Source organism: Jaculus jaculus, chromosome 18, assembly GCF_020740685.1.
Source record: "Jaculus jaculus isolate mJacJac1 chromosome 18, mJacJac1.mat.Y.cur, whole genome shotgun sequence".
NCBI lineage: Eukaryota > Metazoa > Chordata > Mammalia > Rodentia > Dipodidae > Jaculus > Jaculus jaculus.
In genome coordinates, this window is record NC_059119.1 from 31,062,324 (window position 1) to 31,081,767 (window position 19,444).

General features: G+C 46.5%; 1 long non-coding RNA gene across 1 annotated transcript; it reads left to right on the top strand.

Moving 5' to 3' along the window:
- The first annotated feature begins 8,414 nt into the window (after positions 1-8,414).
- Positions 8,415-16,929, top strand: LOC123455846. Its single transcript, XR_006634162.1, has 4 exons — positions 8,415-8,834; positions 10,785-11,004; positions 15,905-16,029; positions 16,571-16,929. It is a non-coding gene; the product is annotated as an uncharacterized LOC123455846 (long non-coding RNA).
- Positions 16,930-19,444: the final 2,515 nt, after the last annotated feature.

The following is a 19,444-nucleotide window of genomic DNA, read 5'->3' on the forward strand; positions in this document are numbered from 1 at the left end:
GAGGGGCTTTCTCCCCGCCCCCCCCCCCCGTAAATCTTAAACTCATAAATACCTCTCCACCCCACACTGCACCTCAGCCCCCAACACACACAGGACCTACTGTTATATTAAACCCAGGGAGAGCTGGTGGTGACAGTCAGAGGACAAAGGCTCAGCTCGGATGGCTTTGTGTTGCTGAAATCCCTCGGCCAGTCTTCACTAAACCAATGGCCTGCTTCTATTGACTGGTAACACTGACTCCACCTTACATGCCAGCTCAGTGCTGTGTCGTCCCGACCATTCAAAGTCTAACACCTCGAGAGAGAAGTGGCGTTGCTATTGGACTGCAGGGACCAGCCACAGGGCTGACACGCCCAAAATGCACCTCCCTCACTAATGCCAGAGGAAACTAGCTTTCCTCAGTGAGTCTGAGCCCCTCAGACACATGGGATGGGAGGTACCTTGGTGACTTGGGGTGAGAAGCTATAAAAGGCAACCTTTATCACCAACTTGACTGGATTTAGAATTACCATAGAAACGCACATCTGGCTGTGTCTGGAAGAGTTTCCAAAAAGGTTTCATCAAAGAAGACCTGTCATGAAGGCGGATGGCATGGGGTCTAAGAAGCAGTGTGAGAAGGAGAAAGCAAGCGGAGCACCAGGATTTATCACGCTCTGCTTCCTGACCGAGGACGCAACGTGACGGCTGCTTTCAGGCTCCTGCGGCCACAACGTCCTGTCTGGGATGAGCTACACCCTGAAGTTGGGAGCCAAAATAAACCCTTCCATCCTTCCTTGGGTCGCTTTCCCCAGGTACTTTATCACAGTAAAGGGAAAAGTAACTAAGACAGGGGCAATTTTGTTTCCAATCCCAACAACAAGTTGTACTTTTTAAATGGCTTTCAGGTTAGAATTACTGATAAATATGACATTAAAACCTCAAGTATATAAAAATGCCTTGCTAAGTCTCAGGGACACCTTCCTGGAATAAAGCAACCACTTAGCCTCATTAAGATTTATGCTTATTTGAGACTGGGGAGCAAAATAGTCATTGATTTTAATTTTCTGTCCAATTAACTTACCAACCCAGACAAACGGAGGGTAAGGACAGTTTAAATCAACTTAAACTCTGCATGAAGGAAAATTTTGAGCATTTCAAGTATTTCTAAGCACACAAGGTAACTGGAATCAGGCTGGGGATTGTTTTCTTCACTGGAACAAAGAGGTCTTTGGTGGTGGTTTGTGGATAGCATTGGGGTTAAGAGACAGAAGTGACCTGGTTTCTGAGGTGATTTCTGATGGAGGGAAATGAGGAGGGCTTAATGCTAGAGTTGATGTTTCAAATAATTGGGGCGCTCAGGAAAGTCATTTCTGATGGAAAAGCCAGAAAAGCTGGCACGGGGGTGTCAGAGGAGGGTGGAAAGCCTCATGTGGCAAATGGAAGGGGGAAGGTGAGACCATAGTGGGCGCTAGGATATTCCCTGACAAGTTCCCTTATTTCTTCAGGAGCGCCTTCAAAATAAGACCTGTGCAGGGGAACGTGAAATACTGTTGAACCCTACAGTCAGTCCTTAAACCTTATTTTCTATTTTCCCCTGGAAGTAGTGATACACTCAGGGTGTACATCCCAGAGAACTCAGGAAGAACCCAGAATTCCAATACCAAACCCTACAAATGGCTCTGGGGCATGCCACAGAGCCAGAGGCACTGGGGACAGAAACATTGTCATGTGCCATGGAAAAGAGCTATGTTTTAGTCAATGACAAGTCAGTCAATGAAGGGCCAGATATAATAAGGGGGTCACTTGAGATTATTACGGAGCTGAAAACCTCCTGTCATTGTACCTACCATGTAGCTCTGATAAAGTCTTAGCACCTTGTCCTGCTCCCACGTTTATGATGCTTTTAAACAAGCCAATAATATACTTCCAGGCCTATAAAAACCTGACACATGAAATGATGTATAGTACATAATATTTGACAAATAGCTGTGTTAATGATTTATGGACTTAGTGTAATCTTATTGTTATTTTAGAGTGGACCGTAAGCCAGTGTGTTAGACTTTGCCAATATTAGCCTACCCAATGGATTTTTTTAAAAAAAATATTTTTTATTTATTTGCAAGCAGAGAGAGAGAGAAGAGAGAGAGATAGGCTGAGAGAATATGTATGTGAGGGCCTCCAGCCACTGTAAACAAACTTCCAGATGCAAGTACCACTTTGAACATCTGGCTTTACTTGAGAACTGAGGAACTGAACTCGGGTCATGAGGCTTTGCAGGCAAGCACATTAACCGCTAAGCCATCTCTCTAGCCCTTCCATTGTATTTTTAAATACTTCAAGATCACATCAAGAGGCCTGTTGTGTAGCTGACCTGTATCTACTGTCAATCTGCTCCATAATACACAACGATAAAATCACTTAAGGTTGCATTCCTCATGCATATTCTGTCATCAAGAAACACATGACTATACTCAGAAGAGAGCTAAAGAGAGAAAAGGTGACCAAAAGTGCATATGGCTAAATACCCAAAGGTATCTCGGTAGGGCCTAACCCCTGGGTCCAGCCCTCAGGATAGAGAGAGCCAAACCCCGAAGCAAAGGAGAGTCAACACTTGAAAGTGGGTGGAAGCTAATGTCCTGTGTCCATAGAGGGACTGGACAGAGAGCAATGACAGTGGTCTGAAAGCTGTACCCAAGACTCAGCTGAACATTTCTATCCTAGCAGAAGCCACAGACACACAGAGTACTCATCAGGATGTGTGGCCATTGGTCAAGGCAGCTCCAGAACCACACAACTTCAACCGAGGTAACTCAGGTGTCCAAATGTCTTCGATACGATCTACCTTCCAATATGGCTTATCCTACAAGCATAACTGCAGCCCTGTTCTGCCACGTCTCTTTCTCAGAACTTCAACATGGAGAAGGATGATTCTCTTTCCCACCCAGCTTCTTAGAACCCCCAGAGTAAAGGCCCAGACCCATTCAAGCTGCACCCAACACGCTCTAGCTACCACAGAAATAGCCTCACAGAGTATCAGTCACAAGTGTGGGCTTGAATGAGTATGTGGCCTCAGTTTCTCTCTCTCTCAAGTATTGGCCTTGCAAAACCTCTAAGGTCAAAACTAGAACGTAAAGATGCAGTGCTCACCTGGATACCGTGGACCTCCATGGCTTTGGATGGCTGTCAAGATATATCACTTCCTATGGCCGACCTTGAGCCAGAACTACCCCCGTCAGCCTTATCTTCATAAATTACCTCCCCCACAGACCAGTGTTTCTATGCATTCATGTCTCTGTTTGTGTCCCATAAATCAACTACAGGCCTACTTAATTGTCCCTTGGCAATTTTAAACAACCAACAGTTTTAATGAGGCAGAGAACGCGGGGGGGGGGGGCAGCAAACAGGGTCCATCGTGGGTCATTCTTTGTATATTTTTCAAAGCCAGGCGTTCCTCAGATAAGTCACATATTACCCAGACCTGGAGGCTTGGCAACGGCCTTTCCCATTGCGTGACTAGAGAGACCCTCAGTCACCAGCAGGCTGCTTTTTATCAATGGCCTTGAAGTATGTCAGTTATTATAAACATACATGATGAATGAGTGTTGTGGTTATGTGAGGAATCCAGTCACCTTGGCTTGGGCCCTGAAAGCGACAGAGCTTCGGATACAGTGAAGGGATAACCCATTGCTACCACAGAAGCCCAGACCATTGGTGTTTGAGATCATTAACTTTGAGGCTTTTTCTTGAGATCCGTACGCTTCTCCATCTGGTTTTTAGGTTAATGTCATGGCTCAGAGAAGACCCCCAACCTACTCCCCAACTAGGAAACATCTATGAGGCTTGACTTAAGGGCAGGCCTAGTTTTGCTGATCCAAATCCATCAAAGCCACAGGTAAGATTTAGGGGGTCCTTCCACTCATGGGCAGGCCTGGTGGAATGGCACTCAGCTGGGCCGCAGCTGGAGGACAGAGTACTTGGTCACTGACTCAAGGGCCAGTCCTACGTAGTAACCAGCTAGGTGGCTTGTCAGCAATCCTGAGTGGACACAATGGGCACCGAGGGGCCACGGGCAAAGAGGAGCAGTGGTAAGGGAAGAGAGAAGCAGCAAGTCTTAGCAGGTGTCCAGTCGCACAAAGGGAGCACATAGACCCGACGACCGTCTGTGAAACCTTTCCTTTCTTTTATTTTTATGACATGTTGGTAGCCCTTGAACTACACTGTGAGTTCAAGGACAGGCAGAGCCCATGTCCTGCCCTAGCCTCCTTCCTCACAGCTCCGCTGCCAGCCTCCATCCTCTGTTTCTTTCTTTTTCATCCTTTTATTCAGCCAGATACCAGGCTGAGTCCTATATGATAAGTATCTCACTTAACCCTTGTCTATATCACCTTTGTATATCGCTAACAAAATGCCTGAGGTAGCTAATTTATTTTTTGTCAAAGGTTTATTTTGGCTTAATGTTCTAGATCTCAGCCCAGGATTGTGTAAGCAGAGTATGGTATAGCAACCTGCTCACCTCACGGGGCAGGAAGAAGCTGGAGTCATACAATCCCTTTAAAGCATTTTCCCCCAGAGACCTCCCAGGAAGCTCCACTATTTCCGGCTCACAGCACTTCCTGGCAGCCACCCTGGGGAGCAAGTCTTTAACTGAGGGGTCTGTTCAGGGACATTCAACATCCCAACCTCAGAGCAACTGTAGCTTAGAAATGAGGAAACCAAGAGTCTGAACCACGTGGCAAAATGCCCCTGTCCCTGACGGCAGCCAAACCTGTTTCAGAGTCTAGCTGGGCGACATCTAGAAGCCGGTGGTCCCCGACCTGGGCGATGACACAAGGCCCAAGCTTGCTGAGCACATCTCCTTCTGCCTCAGGCAAGTTCCCTCCAAGTTGAACCCCAGCAGGCTCTCGTTTCTAATTAAGGAGCTATTAGCAGCATGGTTCGGAATTTGTACTCCCACATCAAAAAAAAAAAAAGGGGGGGGGATCAGCCAGGCTCACAGCTATGTGCCCTGGCACGGCACACAGCCACTATGCCTGGCAGCCGCAGCCACAGGAGAGTTACCCTGGTCGTCTGGTGCCCACCTGCCCCATTCCTTCCTTCATCCTCCTCATGTGAGAAGCGTACGAAGTCCCGGCCTTGTTTCAGTCAGTTTGCATGAGTGGCTTATTACATTCCAGCTATTCACACATGGCCCAAGGACACGGGGACAAGCTAGAAGCCTGACCAGGAATCCAGGAAATTGTTATTTTGGTCTTTAAGACTCGTTTTCGTGCCAAGCTAAGTAACCTTTGGAGGCCCTGTAATATGTTAACGTTTAGGGAAAAAGTTTATGAACTGCTTCAATCCATTTTTAGTAAGGCCTATTACCTTTAAACACGGAGTCAAGGTCCCAATTAAAGCCTCTCATTAGAGAGTGTAAGTTATTCTCCAAACAAGAAGAAAAAGTAATAAAGACTTTTTTTTTCTTGACTTTGAAGTTTATCTGTCTGGGCGTGAAGCTCTCCTCGCAGCATTCAGAAGAGCCATCATTTAACATTCACAGTACCAGCTGTAAAACAAGAACCTTCTGGAAGCATGGACAAGATAGCGCTTCCTCCCTGAGGGACTGTAGATCACAGGCGTGCAGCACGCACACACACTCACACAGTCACCGTGGTATCCTAACACCTGCAAACCAACTCTTTGCAAACAACAACAATATCACAACAACCAAAAAGAAACTACAGTTTTGGAAGCTCCTAGGGGCAAAGTTCTAGGAAGGTCCTTCATCTGGGGTTTTCATGTCTGCATATCATTTTACTAGACATAAAAAAAAAAACAGGGGAGCCCAAGTTAGAAGAAATTGTGTGGGCTCCAGTGGGCAATCCTCAGGCTTTCAGAGTAGCCGAGGGAGCCGTGAACAGAGTAGGCGGGCCAGGAAGCAGGCAGCTCCCCGGAGGGAGCCGAGCCCTGGAACATGTGGCATGCATCCCATAGGCCTGCCCGGGCACCCTCAGGGGCGGTGTGCCCTTGGGAGAAGGTTCTTCAACACTGTTGTCTCTGATTGCTTCCCTGAAGCTCCTGGGAGCAAGCTAGGTGACTAGGTGACACCAGTTAGTTCCCTCCCTCTCTCTCTCTCTCTCTCTCTCTCTCTCTCTCTCTCTCTCTCTCTCTCTATAGATATATATATAAATTCTGGCCAGGCATGGTGGCACATACCTTTAATCCCAGCAGGCAGACGTAGGAGGATCACCATGAGTTCGAGGCCACCCTGAGACTACGTAGTGAATTTCAGGTCAGCCTGAACTAGAGAGTGAGAGCCCTACCTCGAAAAAAAAAAAAAAAAAAAAAAAAATTCTGAAAGAAAAAGAAGTAACCACCTTTCGGGATGGAGAGATGACTCAGCAGTTAAAGGTGCTTTGCTTGAAAAGCCGCATTTGATTCCCCAGTGCCCATGTAAAACCAGATGCACGACGTAGCACAAGCATCTGGAGCTTGTCTGAAGTGGCAAGAGGTCCTGACATGCCCATTCTCTCTCTCTCTCTCTCTCTCTCTCTCTCTCTCTCTCTCTCTCTCTCTCTCTCTCCTCCTTCTTACTCTTTATCTCTCTTATTCATTCTCTCTCTATGTCCCCATCCCTCCCTCTCTCTCCCTCTCTCTTTCTCTCTCTCTCTCTCTCTCTCTCTCTCTCTCTCTCTCTCTCTCTCTCAACTAAATATTTTTTTTTAAAAGTAACCACCTTTCCTGGTGGTCCCATCACCTAACCTCTCCAGGTTGGTGGAAATCCTAGCGAGCAAAGGTGTGGCGGGCAGCCCAGGAGAGCAGGCAGGCAGGGCTGCACACAACTGTCCTGAGAAGGAGAAAGAAGCCCGCAGAAAAGCTGCCTCCTTTGACTCGCAAGGGCTAACACACCACCCAGAGCTCATCCTGGGATCCACCAAAGAACAAAGGCTCCCCAGCGGCCATTACCTGCACAGTACTGGACCCATCACCATGTCATCGTGGGCGATGAAAGAAGGCCAAAAAAAAAAATGACATAAGAATAGAGGAGGGACTGGTTGGAAAGAGGAAGATGTTCAGTGGAAGGAATATGGGAGAGGGAGGGAAGACAGAAGCAAGCAATGGGAGGAGATTATGATCAAAATAGTATATGTCCATGTATTAAAATTGGCAATGAAAAGGTTTGTTTTTTTTTTTTAGGAAAGAATGAAGGGACATTTAATTTTGAGACTGGAAATAAAGCCCCAGGCATTCTAGCCATGTCAGTGGCCCTTGGCTTCCAGAAGTGCAGGATGGTCCCAACCCAGCCCCTGGTGTCCTCCAAGTCCCCATTCAGTGGCCAAGAAGCCTCGTGGTCGTTATTTTGCCATCTTGCCACACGCTGCTAGGTTAGATGGATGGAAACTTCCTCCACCACAGAGGTCTCTTGAGGGAAGAATCTTGGGGCCACACTGGACTGAGCAGGGTGGTTTATTCGCACAGTGTCTGCTCCCTGTTAGGCACTGGGCATTGCTGACCTAAGAGGAGGAACCCAACATCCCAACATGCTGTGGCACCTACAGGTAATTATGTGGCCTTTTTGTCACTCACCGATCCCTACCCACTATGTGAAAATGAACACCTTGAACAATTCATATGTGTCTTTAGCAAGTATTTGTTTAGCACATGTGATTCCTCTCCATAAGGTCAAAATCTAATGGAAGTGAAGCAAAGACTTCCACTGCAGTCTGCTGTATGCAGCACTGAGGAATTACATGTGGCAGAAATTGTTGCCAGGGGGTGAGAAGGAATCCTTTTGGGCAAGGAGACCTGTGCAGATGGAGGCTAGTGAAGCACTGAATGGAAGTGGTAGATAATCAGACTTTAGACGTCTAAGGAGGAGTTCTCCAGGCAAATTATACCCATGTAACAAAACCATAAGCATGGGTGCATATTACGTGACTCAGAACATTGATGACTAAGAGGGGATGCTGTTACTAGTTACGTTCAAACGATGGATACAAACCAATTCTGTCTGCAGCCACACGGCCCACGTGCTCACACTACATCTACCTACTTGAAGCTTGATCTGCATCGATCATACTGGTAGCAGCAGTAACAGAGACCCTAGAGTGTAACACAGTCCACTGGGGACCCCAATGCCCTCCCTCTGTGGGCTTTGCCATCTTCGCCATCAGCTTCATGCCAGGGCTAATCCCAGTGGTCACAATATGGTGGTCAGGAGACCCATTAATGAGCTGCAAGTTTCCTTGTTTATACTCATGAGTAGCAGAAAGGAAGCCGCCTTCCCTGCCAGCCCATCTGTTCATGCCAGGCTAATTACACAGTGGGAGGATGCCATGTACAGAAATGTGTGAAGGCAAGCGTCCCTCCCCTCACGTGACGCGGTCCTGTGAAGGCAGGGCAGTGGGTGCAGCAGTAGGGAAAACTGATACCAGCGCCCATGGCCTGAGCACCCTGATCGCTGCAGCTGCAGGGAGATCGAGGGGACAAGAGGAGCAGAAGAACATCACAGTAGAGTTTGGCAGGGAGAAAAGTTCTGACAGGTCTTCTTTGTCTTCCTTTGCCATGCAAAGTCATTTAAGTTTTGCAGCTTTAGAAAATTCATCCCAGAATGTCATGGAAGGTTTTTAGCAAAAGGGCCTAAGACTGAACAGTGGAGTGACGGAGATCATTCGGAAGGAAGAATGGGAGGTTACATGGGAAGTGAGGGAAAGAAAGAATGGAGACACTTCCATGAATCCAGGCACTTCCTACATCCAAAGGAACGTGTGTGACTTTATAGGACCTTGGCCAGATGTCTGAGTCTGAGAGCTGAGGGAGCATTTCCACCATGATGCGCTCCTGAAATTCAGAAATGCATAGCAACTACAGATTTGGTGAGTACTCAGTTTGCAGCCCGTTGAGTCTGAAGGATCATGGGAACAGCTGGTATGGGGAGACCGATTCTGTCCAGAAAGTCATGCGGGGAATATCCTACTGAAAGTCATCAGCTTGCAATTGGCAGATGGAACCTAGGGCCTCTGTGCCAAAGGGCAAGGGGCTCTTTGCTCCCTGGAGAGCTAAGATAACAAGGCTTCTCCTCGCTCTACCAGACACAGAAGGTCTCTGATCACAGGCTTAGCAAAAAGGCTAGGATCTTACAGGGTTCATGGCCCCAATAAAGTATGACCCCAGACGTAAGAGGGCACAGACTAAGTGTGGTTGTGGGTGGGAGGGCCAAGGTGGCCTTGAGCAATACCAGGACCCCAGAAGGCAGGTCAGTGGCTTGGGCTCAGGGCTCCCTCAGTGTGAGGCTTTGGACATCTGCAGGCCCGTTTCTCTTGCTCCCTGGATGACCTCCACTCTCCAAGGTCTTTAATGAAAGCAACTACATTCTTTTATGTGACAGTGAGGGTCCTCAGAGTTTCACTTCTGATTACCAGTTATCCATTAATATGTCTCTTGTGTCCTATGGTTCAACCCCACGGACACCTTCCCCTGTCCCTTCCAGGCTTGGTTCAATGGATGGGTCAAGAAAATGTTCTTTTGTCTGCACTGGCCAGCTGGCTGTCCGCAGCATTCCTCCACCCATGCTCACGGCGCCACATGTTAACACACCTATGGGTGGAGGACTCCGTGGAACCTACTCAGTGCTGTAATTACATGCATTGTCTGCCCTGAGCCAACATTTGTGCTGAGCAGACAGACCCCTGAGCTATGGGGAATCCTCCACCCTGAGTTCACTGCTCATGCTAGAGATAGCCCCGTCAGCCTCTGCCTGAGGCCCAGGGCCTTCAAGGTCCAGGAATGGACGAATGCTCCACTACAGCCCAACAAGGTGAACCTGCCGTGATGCATTGCAAAAGCACGCCTCACATGAGCCCATGTGACTACATCTCTCTTGCTCTCCTTCTAAAGCCACTAACGTCATTAAAGTCTCACTTCCATAACCCCACCAGATCCTAATTACTTCCTAAACGCCTCCAAACACCATCATCCTAGAAATTCATGGATTCAGGTTCTAGCACATGAGCTTTCTGGGGGGGACACATTCATACTGACCATACAACATTATCTCCCCAGATACCTGCTGAAACTTAATAGATGTACTAAAAGTGAGGTGGGGTCTGGTAATGCTGTCTTCTTTAAATAATCATTTTGCTTCTATCACTCTTGAGTTGAGCAACATGCATCTATTGAGCACCTCCTAGGTTGACTGTTCCAGACTCCTGGAATTCAGTGAGAACTGAGAAGACCCACTGACCTCATGTTCAAGTGGCTGAGCTAAGGAAGTGGAGGGTAGAAGGAAAGTTGGGTCAGTAACAAAAAGGACACTGAGTGAAATAGTCTCTACTCACTGTAGCATGGCTGAAGCATCCCCAGTCTGAAAATATGACTCAAAAATATCCCAGAGTTCAAAACTTTTTCAGTACCAACAGGACATCAGAATTAGAAATTACATATCAGGGCTGGAGAGATGGCTTAGCAGTTAGGCACTTGCCTGTGAAGCCTAAGGATCCCAATTTGAGGCTCAATTCTCCAGCACCCACGTTAGCCAGATGCACAAGGGAGCGCATGCGTCTGGAGTTCATTTGCAGTGGCTGGAAGCCCTGGCGCACCCATTCTGTCTCTCTCTCTCTCTCTCTCTCTCTCTCTCTCTCTCTCCCTCTTTCTCTGACTGTCGTTCTCAAATAAATAAATAAAACTAAACAATAGCATTTTAAAAATTACAAAAAGAAATTACATATCATACAAGTCTGTTTTGCATGCAAAATTACTTAAAATATTGCATTAAACCAGTCAATGTGTAAAAGTATGACTTAAATATAAATGAATTTTATTTTCAGGAAGATTTTTGTAAAGCTCCTAACACATGCCACTTGGAAGCATATCAAACCTAGGAGACCATTAGAGTGGAGTCTTCCTGACTAAGAGGCCTGAAGAAATCACCAATGAACCAAGTGGTCCAAGTGAAGTCATTGGAGACTACAGAAAGCCTCTGTCAAGTCCTGTTTACTTCCTGGTGTTAATGACCTTCCCAGAAAGCATCGCTACTGGAATCAAGAGGTACCACCCTAGAAATCTCAGCCACCGTTCCAGCTTCGTCTTCTGAAAAACATTCTCCTTTTGTTATTTTTGTTTTTTTGTTTTATTTTGTTTTTACAAATGACAGAGGCATTGTTGGGCATCTTTGCTGGCAGAGAGAATGGCTTTGTGGAGAGAAGAAGCAGATAGTTTGGTCAAGCAGGAGAAAGGGCATCATTGGCTGTTGTCAAGAGCTGAAGGGAGAATTTAAGGACACGCACTTAAAGTGGATATCCATGCCTTCTGTTATCTACTAGCTAATTTTTCAAGTATGAAAATAGAAATACAAATTTGGAGTTGCAGGGAAAAGTTAAAAATCAACTTTTATGATCTCTCCACATCTGACTTCTGGAACAATTTGGGAGCTATTTCCTTCTAGATCAGTGGTTCCCAAAGTGTGATCCCAGAACCTTTGGCAGCCATGAATTACACCTCGTGTGTTCTTAGGAAATGCAATTTCTTGCCTCTGCTTTAGACTTACTGAATCCTTCCCCTCCCTCCCCTGCCCCACAAGTGTTTTGGTGAGCGCTGAAGTCCAAGAAACACTATGATTGTTCCCAGCAGGTCTCTGGTACCTACAAGTGGGTGGTGCTTCGAGTAAATATTCTGGCAGATGTCAAGGCAAACAATCCCTCCCAAATGCAGAAAGACGCATGTGCACCACCAGAGGAGACAGACTCTCTAAGGTAGAGAAAAGGGATAAGACCTGGGCCAAGGCATACCAGGCCAACGGGCCCCAGCACCTCAAGCAGGCAGACAGCAGCTGGCAGTGAACTTTAGGAAAATCCAGCCAGGGCATGCTGTGTGTGCAAATTCTAACAAAGGCACCAGACACAGTGACTATTGCTCTAGGGTAGAGCTATCGAGGGAACAATACTTTTCTATAACACTGTTCAGATACAGAAAAAAAAGTCAACAAGTATATTGTGAGAATTGGGGGGCTCTTTGCCCTGAGCTGAACCAGGCACAAAGCCAGTGCCTGTAGCCTCGAGTGTTGGGTAGACCTTCTAGACCTCTGCTTTCCTTACCCCTGAGCTGGCTGTCACCTTTGTGAGTCTCCACAGGAAGGCATTCCTCTCTCTCTTAAGATATTATCCCTTGCAATGTCACTGCATATTAACACAGGTCTCTGGACAAAGCTGGAACAGTGCCTGAGATTGCTAGGGTAGCACCTCTTGATCCCAGTAGCAATGCTTTCTGGGAAGGTCATTAACACCAGGAAGTAAACAGGACTTGACAGAGGCTTTCTGTAGTCTCCAGTGACTTGATTTGGACACTTGGTTCATTGGTGATTTCTTCGGGCTTCCAGTCATGAAGACTCCACTCTCATGATCTCATAGCTTTGATAAGCTTCCAATAAGGCTTGAATCAGAAAAGTCATGAAAACATAACGTTATCACATAAGTTTATCATAATTTTGGCACAGTGGCTTCCAAAGCAAAAAGAAATGTTTAACTGACCAAAGACAAACAAAGAATGAAAATCTATAAAATTCAAGCTGAAAAGTTGAGGGGTCATACTGTGCAGGAGAAAACACATTCATCTCATTCTATGGGCAACTGTGCAAACATGTAGCATGTCGGAGGCATGGCAAACTGGTGCTGAGGCTCAGGAAACTATCTTCCTAGCAGAACAGCCATAACTAGAAAATTATATAAACAAGCATCGCAAGTCTCTGGGATTGTCCTAAAGGCAAAACAAACATTTGTTTAAGAAAAGTTACCAAATCCCAGGAAAAACAGAGTTGGTGGCATTTGAGCCACAATCAATTTCACTTAGTTCACTGCAATGGAAGTACTGCTCAAGTGTACATAGCCAAGGGAAAGTATCTCCCCCCACCCCAGAACCCCAGTGTATGGACATAGCTTTGCTCCCCAATGGGGAACTTGCTACTGATCTCAACCTCACCCCAGCTTCACCCTGCAAGTTCTGCTCTTGGCAGGCAGGCCTATGAGACTGGGGTCCTTTGGCTACCCTGCCCCAGATCTTGCGTAGGCTAGAGGCTTAGCACCAAGAGAAGCAAGCAGAGCAAGTCTCCCACTTGTGGGTGGATGTCAAATCCAGCTCTTATTTAGTGGCATAGCAATCTTCCCAGTGAGATAAGCAACTTTCAAGAACAAGGCAGCTCTAACCTCCCCCTAAAAGGACTTACTTTATTAAAAGTTTGGGAAGGGGCTGGGGAAATGGCTTAGCTGTTAAGGCACTTGTCTGCGAAGCCTAAGGACCCCAGTTCGATTCCCCAGAGCCCACGTAAACCAGATGCACAAAAGGGCACAAGTGTCTGGAGTTCATTTGCAGTGGCTGGAGGCCCCTGGTGTGCCCATTCTCTCTTTCTCTCTGCCTCTCTCAAATAAATTAATTAATTAAATTAAATAAAGTCATGAGCCACCATTCCTGCCAAAAAACAAGTTTGGGAAGGTCATGCCTGACAGCATTGTTAACAGTGGAATTCTTGAGAGCATGTATTCCATGGCACTAACAAACAAAGTAAGAGATATCTCTAGAACAACCCATCCAATAACAAAAACACACATTCTTCTAACGTGCACGGGAAACATTCCTCCATGTTTGCTGGGACCCAAAGTTCAATGAGAGTAAAGAGTTGAAAGCCATTCAAATATTTCTTGGACCAAAACAAAAATAAAAGTCGATAAGATGGGGAAACCTAGAGACTCTGCAAATAGGTGGAAATATATTATTAACTAAAGGATCAAAGAAATGACAAGGAAGATGATGCAATACTTTAGAGAAATGAGGACAAAAAGACAACACAGAAAAGCTTGTGGGATGCCACTGAAGCAATGTTTGTAGGAGGGAGCCTGTAGATAGAAAAGAAAGAGCTCAAATAACTGAATTAATATGCCATCTTGAGAAAATACAATGAAAAAACGCAGAGAGGAAATAAAAGCATTAAAGAAGCATATAGAAAGGCAAACTAGAGAAATAAGTAAAAGAAAAGAAGCTCAAACAGAAAATTAGTAAAGTCAAAACTTAGTTCTTTGAAAAGATCAACATATTGATAAATACATGGCTAGGATGATCAATAAAGTGGGAAAGAGTCAAATTGCTAGAAGCTGGAATGATAGAGAAGACATCATTCTAACATTTCAGGAACAAAAGGCACGAAGGAATTCTGTGTACCATTGCATAGCAACAAATTAACCCCAATAAGGGATGCCTGTTTAGAAATATGCAAACCACCAAAACTAAAGAAATAGAAAGTCATTCTAATGAATAGACCCAAAAGAGCCAAAAACACCAATATAATAACTCAAACATTTAAAGAAAACTTAATGTCAGTCCTTCCAAACTCTTCTCAACTAATAGAAGAAAAAGAGATGGTGTCATGTTTTACAAAATCAGCTGATATGAAAACCTGACATCAAAACCAGAGAATCACACATCCAACAAGAAACAAAAGAGAAATAACACTTACAAAAACTCAACAAGATAATAGCTGGCCAAATCTAGTAAATATAGTTTAAAAGAGTTATGCCTCATGACTAAATGTGACTTACTCCAGAAATGCAATGTTTGTTGACATCTAAAATTGGCTCACGTAGTCATCTATATCAATAGACTAAAGATATGAGCTATGCAATTATCTTAATAGCTATAGAAACACATTTTAGAGATATAATAGCTTTCATGATAAAAGAGATCCAATATTGTAGAAGTAGTTGGGAAATTCCTCAACTTAATAATGTTCATGTGTGAAGAACCCACATCTAACATCACCATGAAGTTAATGGTAGTAAGAAATATAGAAATATATATATCCTTCTATTGAGCATTGTCTTAGATTATTTAAACTTTAAGGTAAAGAAGGAAGCAAGGGGGAAGGGAGGGAGGGAAGGACAAAAGGAGGAAAGGAAGGAAGAATGGAGGGAAGGATTCAAGTAAATTACATGATACTCTACATTCACATGACATCGAGTATCCATCTCCACGGCCAGGACTGCATGGATAGCCCAGAGTACAGAGCAGAATCCACAGGGCGGGGGATCCACACAGGGTCGGGGGAAGGTGGGCAGGGAGCCGCATCCAACTGAGTTCTGATGCTTGTCAGTATTTTACCTTAAGTGGCTTAACTCCTCTGAGATGCTGGCGAAATGAGTGTCTGTTTCATAGAGTTGTTGCAGTAGGCAAAGGGTTCAGTACAACATCTGCTAAGCTATCAGCTATAGCCTTAATGGCAGACACCTATTTAACGGTGTCATTGCCCTCATCATCATTAGTTGCAGAGATGGGAATGAGGCATCTAGAACTTTTGGGTACCCAAGTTACTTAGAGTGAAATTACACTTATTTCTATTTCCTGCTGAGAGATTCTGCCTCAGATCTCCAGGTCAGTTTGATATCATTTAATAGCGTCTCAAGTATCTACAGGCTGTATAAAATATACACCTGGCTCTAGTCCCCAAAATGTTATTAGGAAATTACAAGAAGACACTTTAGAAATGCACTTCGGGTCCAGACCACAGAGTATGCAGTAGCCAAAGGCCAGCTGCACATGCAGTTGGCATGAGCATGCAGGTGTGTGATAACTGCCAGGATCACAACCTTCCAAATGTTTGTCTGATTCTTGAGTATCTAGGCGGGTCACTTGCTCCTTCACACCCGGAACACGGGGCTGGAGAAGGGATTGACGTGAGGCCAGGGCGGGAACCTTATAGACCAGCCCACCCTCGGTGCAGACTTCCTCCGCCCTACTCTCGGCTCAGAGATGCCTCTTAGGGGCCACCACGGGGAGGCTGTGGTTTCTGACTCAAATTTCTTATAATATGGTTCGGACCCAGAAGGGCTTTGCTGCATGAGAAACTACACAAGGAACCCCTCTTGGCACCAGCCGAAATGAATACTAACTGATCTTTTCCCTCCAGGAGGAAGCAATTCTACAATTACAAACAAGAGCTGACCATGATGGCACATAGATGAACATCTCTGAGGCAATGATGAATAAGCCACCATCGAAATGACCGTATCCCATCCAGCCAGCTCAGAACAGGTGATAACTGAACGAGCTAAAACAAGTCAGCTCTCAGCTGGACAGTGGACGCTGACTGAGACAATGGTTGAGGGTCCTCCTTCAGGTGAACACATGGGGTTCTTGGGGATCCGGCAGTAGGTTTCCTGATGGCTGGAAATCCTGCAATGCTACCCCAAGGGAGAGGGACAGAGCCCAGCCTCCAAATGCTAGAAAGGTTTTCAGGAAGCACCTATCATTCCTGAGCATGAGAATAATTTCTACCCATCTGTATTTGTCACAAGGGTCGAGGGAAAGATGGCCATGCACAGCCCCAGCGTGGACGTGAAAGCACACTTAAGAGAATGATGGGCATTTTCTCACTAATGACCAGATGACCTCTGGTGTGGCACTCTGTGTGCTTTTACCTAGTGGCATTCTCAGTGTGGGTCAGGAACAGATGCTGGGAAAAAAACACACACACACATACACACACGATCCTTTGGGTCATCTAAGTGATTTTTCTTTCTTTTTTTTTGGCTGCTGCGGTATGCTAGCCACTGATCATCTTTATAACTGGCAGGTACAGGCTGAGGTCCTGGAGTCCTCAGATAGACCTTTACTCATGGGCCATCCAGCTTCTTCTCCATCCTCAGCTGCACAAGTCACAGAACACAGAAGACACTAATTCAGTCCATCCACATTCAAGTGGACAAAACTTGGATCGGGAGAAGGGAAGCATCTTGCTTATGAATTCTCACGTAACGGGCATCGAGACCCCTCCACCCCACGAAGGTCTCCTGCCTTCAAACCTGACTCCTTCTTCCATATGCATTCTGCCCCCACCCACTTCTGCCTCCTGGTGTTCCAAGAGTGAAAAGGGCATCTTTAGCAACTCGATCAGCCATAATATTCTGAATAAACCTCCCCTGGAGTGGGCTTTCTTTGTTAAGAGGAATTCTTGCCATAAATTTCCTGGAAAAGATATGGTCGGGTCACACAATGTAGCCTATTATGAGAACCAAGGTAATAAAAGAGCCAGATAATTTATATGTCTCTCTGGGTTCCTTATGCTTATCTCAAAGCAAAGGAGCCAAGATGTGGAGACAAATAGAGAAGTAAATGTGTGCGACTGGAAATACTATCTGCAATTTGTCTGATACCTTCCTTGTGCAGCTCTTTTAAGATTAAAGTTCATGTTAGTAATGATGAAACGCAGTTTCTCTGGACAGTGGCCAGCTATCCTCCATCCTTACTAAGGACAAAGGAAATGGCAATAAACTTCAGTGAACTCATATTCTTGTCCTAAGGAGGCAGGGTCACAGGCTGAGGGATTTGCGTTCAATGGCACTTGAGTGCTGGAGCTGGATCCTGTGACAGGTCCTCTACTTGGGTGATGAGCACACACCTTCTTGCGGTTCCCATGGCTTAGCATGCGGCATGGATCCAGCCCTGGCAACCTTGGACACTGGCCAAGCCCACACCCCACAGGGCATGGCTCTGACCGACGTGGTCATTCGCATCCCCTCCCCACACCAGATCCTAAGTGGACATGACTTTCAGACACAGGGCTTTATGGCTCCTGAGGGCAGCTGTGTGGCCTCACCTCAGCCCTTCCTGTTGTTCCCTTATAAGCCTGGCTACCTCCTGAAACAAACATGCGCTTGGTCCAACTTCTGGGCCACTTCATGGCTGCTCTTGAATACTTCCCCAGACCAGAAGTCACTTTCAGAACTAAGATGCTCAGAATGCTTCTATGATAAATCTTGAAATGGGTGGCCTGACACTCCATGTTGGATGGGGTAGGAAGAAGCCATTAGACCTTGCCTAGGAACCTCTTGGGGGTCCATGAGGACCACACTGTCCACCCTGCTACCCGCCCTCCAAAGCTGAGCCAGGAGCCCTGCTTCCCAGTTTCACCATCTCCAATCTGCTGGTGCCCAGGACTTCCCTCAGTCACTCTCCCGCTCAGAGCCCTATGGCTGCTGTGGACAGGGTGGAAACTCAGCATTGAGAGACTTTTCTAACAGGGCTCCCAATGTTCCCTTTGGTGTCCATTGCTGCCAGCCCTTGCCACCGCACCCCTCCATCCTGCTGGCACCCTCTCTTCCTCTGCCTCCCACGATGCTACTTCTCTGCATAGTAGGTGCAGATTCCCACTTTTCCTGGGATATCACCCCCCTCACTCTGCTTCTCCTGATGAGCTTTTAATTGTCCCTCTGGGCCCAGACTGTCATCGCTGACACCCTCTCCTTCAACTGTTGCATGTGGTCAGTTCGGAAATCCGCTCATCTTCCATCCTGTTCGCATGGCTTTCACTCGCGTCCGTCCTCATCCAGTTAGGGCACCACCGTGTGGATCGTCTCCTCCACTGTACTGGGCCAGACAGGGCAGGAGCCACTTTCACTCCATCTTCACTCCTGAGCTCCTAGGAAAGTCCCTGGCACTTTTTAGCAGCCCAGCTGATTCATGGGGTGTGTGCTCCAATCATCCCACTTTCCCGAGTGCTGAAGACGGCATCGGTGAAAAAGAGGAGGAGGGCACTGGGAAGAAACAGCGAGGGGAAGACAAGTGTCCTGAGGCCTGGAGGGGCCGCCAGCAGGGCTGTTGGTGTCTACCCTCAGTCCCCCTTTGACCTCTTCTGGAAGCAAAATATTAGGGAGTTTCTTGAACTGGTGGCAGCTGGACAGCGCAGGTGGTTTTAAGCAGGCCCTGGGAAGCCCAGCAGTGAAGTCAGGCAGTCTTTGCAGCTGGCCTGCCCAGGACCACTCAAGTCCCTGCAAAAGGGAACACGGAGAACAAGCCTCGGGTCAGCTCTGAGAGCGCTTTTGCTGATGCCAATGCAAGATGCCAGCAGTCATCTAACTGGAGTCCTCAGAGCCTTGTCAAGGCAGCATCTATCCACGCTTTTTACTGAGTGGAGCCCGTAACCTGAGGCGGTGGGCCTCGCAATTTGTAAATGATATTTACACACTTTCTTCACGAGATCCCCTAAGAGATGCTTGAAGGGAGGGAGCCACCGTCCAGATGCCCCCACGGAAGGCAGTGCTGTGAGGCCCCGGTGAAGCGAGCAGAACTTTCCATACATTCTAGCAGCCATGAGAAAACCTGGCATGGTCAGTGATCCTCCTACCTCTGCCTCCCAAGTGCTGGGATTAAAGATGTATGCCAACACACCCAACTCTGTAATTTATTTACTTTTATTGACAACTTCCATAATTATAAACAATACACCATGATAATTCCCGCCCCCTCCGCTTTCCCCTTCGAAACTGTGCTCTCCATCATGTCCCCTCCCCCATCTCAATTAGTCTCTCTTATTTTGTTGCCATCATCTTTTCTTCCTATTATGAGGGTCTTGTACAGGTAGTGCCAGGCACTACAAGGTCATGGGTATCCAGGCTATTTTGTGTCTGGAAGAGTGCATTGTAAGCAGTCCTACCCTTGTTTTGACTCT